General features: G+C 44.2%; 1 long non-coding RNA gene across 1 annotated transcript; it reads left to right on the top strand.

Moving 5' to 3' along the window:
• Positions 1 to 797: 797 nt before the first annotated feature.
• LOC310840833 lies at positions 798 to 3,999 on the top strand. Its single transcript, XR_014562187.1, has 3 exons — positions 798 to 990; positions 2,104 to 2,199; positions 3,615 to 3,999. It is a non-coding gene; the product is annotated as an uncharacterized lncRNA (long non-coding RNA).
• The last annotated feature ends 1,715 nt before the right edge of the window (positions 4,000 to 5,714 follow it).

Below are 5,714 nucleotides of genomic sequence, written 5' to 3'. Positions count from 1 at the left end.
GGAAACACCATTAGAGCACTCCTGACATATGGTTGTCAAGCCTCTGCTTAAAGACCTCCAAAGAAGGAGACTCCACCACACTCCTTGGCAGCAAATTCCACTGTCAAACAGCTCTTACTGTCAGGAAGTTCTTCCTAATGTTTAGGTGGAATCTTCTTTCTTGTAGTTTGGATCCATTGCTCCGTGTCCACTTCTTTGGAGCAGCAGAAAACAACTTTTCTCCCTCCTCTATGTGACATCCTTTTATATATTTGAACATGGCTATCATATCACCCCTTAACCTCCTCTTCTCCAGGCTAAACATGCCCAGCTCCCTTAGCCGTTCCTCATAAGGCATCGTTTCCAGGCCTTTGACCATTTTGGTTGCCCTCCTCTGGACACGTTCCAGTTTGTCAGTGTCCTTCTTGAACTGTGGTGCCCAGAACTGGACACAGTACTCCAGGTGAGGTCTGACCAGAGCAGAATACAGTGGAACTATTACTTCCCTTGATCTAGATGCTATACTCCTATTGATGCAGCCCAGAATTGCATTGGCTTTTTTAGCTGCCGCGTCACACTGTTGGCTCATGTCAAGTTTGTGGTCAACCAAGACTCCTAGATCCTTTTCACATGTACTGCTCTCAAGCCAGGTGTCACCTATCTTGTATTTGTGCCTCTCATTTGTTTTGCCCAAGTGCAATACTTTACATTTCTCCATCATAAATTGTCCCTGGACCAGCACTGATAAAAAAACAATTGCCCATCATACAAACCACAGTCCAGACTGACTGGTCAAAAAACTACCAAGTTGTTGTTGCAAAGGCAGGGCATCTTGTCCGAGTCTCTGGTTGGCCCTCAAAACTCTGCCCAGGCCGCTGACTCTGCTCCACACCCTCCTTGAGTGCTTTCGCATAGCCAGAAAGCACCCTTGACCTGTGGGGAGAGAGGGCTGCATTTGCCTGCAGAAACCTCTGGCGCCTGTGGAGCTAGAAGGCAGGTTACTGTGCAAAGGTGAGAACCGTCTCTGTCAGTTCATCCACTTTTGTCTTTGCCTTCTCCCACCACTGGCATGCAACCCCAGGAAGGGTCAGGGGCCCATGAGGAAATGTGCCTCTCGGGCCGCAGAAGGGCTCCCCACCCTTGTGCTTGAGCTGCTAATTGAGAACAGAAATGCCATAGCCTGGATCTTCCCATCAGAATCAGATTTGATATGGGGGACGGGACCTGCAGCCTTCCAGGTATTGATGGCTTCCCAGTTCCTGGCAGACCCATCAAGCGGACCAGCTCATAATCAGGCAGGACAAGAGTTCTAGACCAGCAGCATTTGGGGAGCCAAAGGTTGGTTCCACCCGCCGATATATGACCACCATTAAGAGAGATAGCTTTCAGAAATGTGGCACCAGGTAATACCGAGAATGCCTATTGCTACTGATAGTTACCCAATAAACAATGGCTACTGATAGCTACAAAATAAAAACAATTAACCTTGCGGAGATAGCGCTACAGTGGTCCCTCTCTTAGAACTTGTGGGGGGCTTGCCACCTTTGTTCTGTTAAAATACAAGACAGGGCAGGGCAATTGGGGGCGATTTATTTTTTCATCTGTTGCTGACGTGACTTCAAAGCAATCCATTACAATCTATTGCAGCCTAACAGGGTGGCCCTCTGGGACTGGTCCGAGTTTGGCTACCCAGAGCTTAAATACATGACCTTTTCGAACACATACATTTGGAGAGGATCCCTAACTTGGCAGAGACAGAAAAGACCTGAAATACAGGACAAACTGTATCAATGCGGGACGAAATACGGGACAATCCTGTATTATACAGGACAGGTGACAACCCTCGGTAGGGGTGGCATGGGGTGGGGTTAAAGAAAGAAGTCAATCCAGCCAAGGCTCGTGCCTTCTCATTTCATTTCTCTATTTTCTTTAAAGCTGGACTGTTCCAATAGAACATGGCTTTAGCATTGCTCGAACGGGCATTCTCAAATGCAGAGCAGCCAGCCACTATTTTTAGTTCCAATTCTCGTTACCTTGACATGGGCCATTGGTTCTAATGCCAATTACCATACAAGGCTATTACTGAGCCTGAGTTAATGCATTCTTCATTCTTGGTCCTTACAGGTGTTCGGCTCAAGGTCACACTGGCAGCCTTTGTTGCCGCCAGCAAAAGAAGACTCCTTGTTATCTATACTCTATTCCGTTCAGGAGCAAGAAAAGGTACAAAACAGAATCAGGAAATCGTAGGCTGCCTGCTCCTGACCCATCCTTCAAATATTAAGTCTCTAAAAACATTCCAATGGGTTCCAGGCTGGTGCTTTAAAAACCACCACAACAATAGTACAGTCATACCTCGGGTTACAGACGCTTCATAGAATCATAGAATCATAGAGTTGGAAGAGACCACAAGGGCCGTCGAGTCCAACCCCCTGCCAAGCCGGAAACACCATCAGAGCACTCCTGACATATGGTTGTCAAGCCTCTGCTTAAAGACCTCCAAAGAAGGAGACTCCACCACACTCCTTGGCAGCAAATTCCACTGTCAAACAGCTCTTACTGTCAGGAAGTTCTTCCTAATGTTTAGGTGGAATCTTTTTTCTTGTAGTTTGGAACCATTGCTCCGTGTCCGCTTCTCTGGAGCAGCAGAAAACAACCTTTCTCCCTCCTCTATGTGACATCCTTTTATATATTTGAACATGGCTATCATATCACCCCTTAACCTCCTCTTCTCCAGGCTAAACATGCCCAGCTCCCTTAGCCGTTCTTCATAAGGCATCGTTTCCAGGCCTTTGACCATTTTGGTTGCCCTCCTCTGGACACGCTTCAGGTTGAATTTTTTCAGGTTACGGACGCGCCAAAACCTGGAGGTACTGGAATGGGTTACTTCCGGGTTTTGGCGATCGCACATGCGCAGAAGCACTAAATCACACTTTGTGAATGTGCAGAAGCGCTGAATTGCAACCCACGCATGCGCAGTTACGCGCCACTGCGGGTTGCAAATGTGCATCCCACACAGATCACGTTCGCAACCCGAGCGTCCACTGTATTTCCCGATACATTTTAGCACAAGCTGTTCTTAATGGAAAAAATCTTTGAATAATGAAAACCAAAGCAGCTAACAATCACTTTAAGAATGTGGCCCCATGACGTTGTTTCCCCCCAAAATCTCTAACAGCAGCTTATTGGGATGGGGAGACAAGCAACCCTTTTTGCAAAGTACAACTGAAGGCCCATTTCACCTCCTAAAAGGGCTGAAAAAGTAAGAATTATCTATCCCCAGTGAAGTCTGTTTTCTGTTTTACTTTTTCAGTGGAAGGGAGCAGGGCTGCAGCCAGCAATGATTTAGCATGGTGGTTGCCCCTAAAAGGTGCTGCTTGTGAGAGACACATGTTTTGATTTTGTGTGCTTGTCACAAACATACCCACTTGCTTCATAGCACCCTAACTTGCTACTGGTATCCAGTTAAGTGGGTATTTACAAGCCTGCCTTAAGGGTAGTTTCTTTCACAATCTAGCCCATGAAACCAATTTTCATAGAGTCTCTTGCAGCAAAAACAACAGTCTTGTGACACTTTAAAGTCTAAACATTTATCATCTAAAATTTTATCACTTTAAAGTCTTTTTCTTTCTTTCAAGGATTGCTATCAGCTTTGTCAAGTGTGTAAAGTGATGTCCTGTGGGTTTAGAAGCACCCAACACACAGCTCAAATACACAGAGCTATCACCTCACATCAGGTGGGTTAGAAGCCAGGAGGAAGAAATTATGTGACACAGAGAGAGAGCAGGAGGCAGAGAAATGGCTGGTGTCTGTTTGAATCCAACGCTGCGCTTAGAGAGAAGGCAAGAAGACCCTCTAGGGATGTGACTGCTCTGCACTCTCCATCTAGGCTTGGGTTGTATATATGTGGAATTAAACCATATATCATAAAGACACCACAGTCTCCACTGTGTGTCATTTCCAAAAGGAAACACAGACCCTGGAGAAGTGCCTGGGACCCTTGGAATTTCATGCCACTCAGAGATTGGGACGGCATGAAACACTATTATGTGGCTGTTGTTGCTCCACTTCTCTCATTCATGTCAGACCCTCCAAGTGTCCTTATTTTCCAGGGACAGTCCTGGATTTACAGAATCTGATTTGATCCTAGAATGTCCCACTTTTCCTTAGGACGTCCCTATTTCCATTGGAGAAATGTAGGAGGGTGTGGAGTTGCGACCCCTGAGCTAAGTAAATATACAACCTTTAGAAGACCTCTGAAGGCACCTCTGTATAGGGATATTTTTTAACGTCTAATGTTTTATTATGTTTTTATGTATGTTGGAAGCTGCCCAGAGTGGGTATGTCGTGTTACTACGAAGATGTTGGTTCTACCTATCCCTCCATTCAATACTGGGAGATTTGGCTGCAGTTTCCTTGTTCTTTGTTTACAAGACTGGATGGTTTATTCTTTTCTGTTGAAAATTAACACAGTCATTTTAATGGGCTTCCAAATATAGATGTTTTCAATAGAACGCCTGTCTTTTGAGGGAAAGTTGGAGGTGAATTTTACCTTGATTTTTTTGTCTGTTTAGTTTAATGTATTAGTAGTACACATATGTTCACTAACACATGATCTAAAAAATGTTAGAAGCCCTACTAAATATACACATGTACACCTCACCCAAAAATACAAACAATATAAGAAGCAATGGATAATATATTTTTATTCTTGTTAAAAAAAAGAAACACACACACGCAACAGAAAGAAAATTGAGAGTCTTAGTGAGCCATTTCATCATTAGTAGTATATAAAGAACACAACACTTTATATGCTCAGTGTCAGCTGTCATTTGTTTATTTAATAAAATGTATATATCTCTTCTTCATTAAAAAAAAACTTCAAAGTGGTTTACAAAAAGATAAAGCAAGAAAATCAAGAAAAAAACACAACACTACTTTAAAACATAAAAATGCTAAAATACTGAAACAGATTAAAACTACTGCAACTTTCTAAGCATCTACGCAGGCTTGTGTAAGCAAGAATGTTTTTTAGCAGGAACTGTACTGAAAAGAGTACAAGAGTACAATCTGCTTGATCTCAATGGGCAGGGAGTTCCAAAGGAAACGGTTGAGGTCTTACAAATGCGGAACAGATATTCTGTGGCACTTGATTCTACTGATATGACCAATGACAAGGAAATGATGGGGTAGGCTATTTGTTATTAAACATCCCAAATTCACCACACATGATCATGTGTGAAAGGAGAAGAAGAAAGAACACAACTTCCGTAGTGTAAAAAAGGAGGAAAGATTAAGGGAGCAATCCTGCACCTGCAGGTGTTAAGTAAGTGCTCCTTTGCCGACGGAGGGAGGACCACTGGCATCAGGCAAAATCATGTGCTAAAGATCACCGGTTATTTAAGAAATACAGAGAGATCAGGTTGAAAGATGTGTTTTAGGATAAGTGATTCTTATTCCCCATTTTGCCTCATACATAGCGCTCTAGGGCCAAGCGGGACATGGCAATCCTGTGGCTGCGCTGATTAAAAACAAACAGTTTTTACACTTTGAATAGCTGTGTGTTTATGTGTTGCAGGGGATTTGAGCAGGATGGGGAGTGGGGTCTGGGGGTGGGAGTGGGGAGAGCAGTTAACCCTTCCCCCCCCCCACGTTGCGCATTGCAAGAACAGGATCCTGGACGTGGTGGGCTATTCATGGGCCTGATCCTGCAAGGCTCTTCTTTCCTGGAGAATCCC

This window comes from Podarcis gaigeae (genome assembly GCF_964106915.1).
Source record: "Podarcis gaigeae genome assembly, chromosome: 3".
Lineage (NCBI taxonomy): Eukaryota > Metazoa > Chordata > Lepidosauria > Squamata > Lacertidae > Podarcis > Podarcis gaigeae.
The sequence above is the reverse complement of the archived record's forward strand: the minus strand, read 5'-3'. Positions and strand labels throughout refer to the sequence as shown.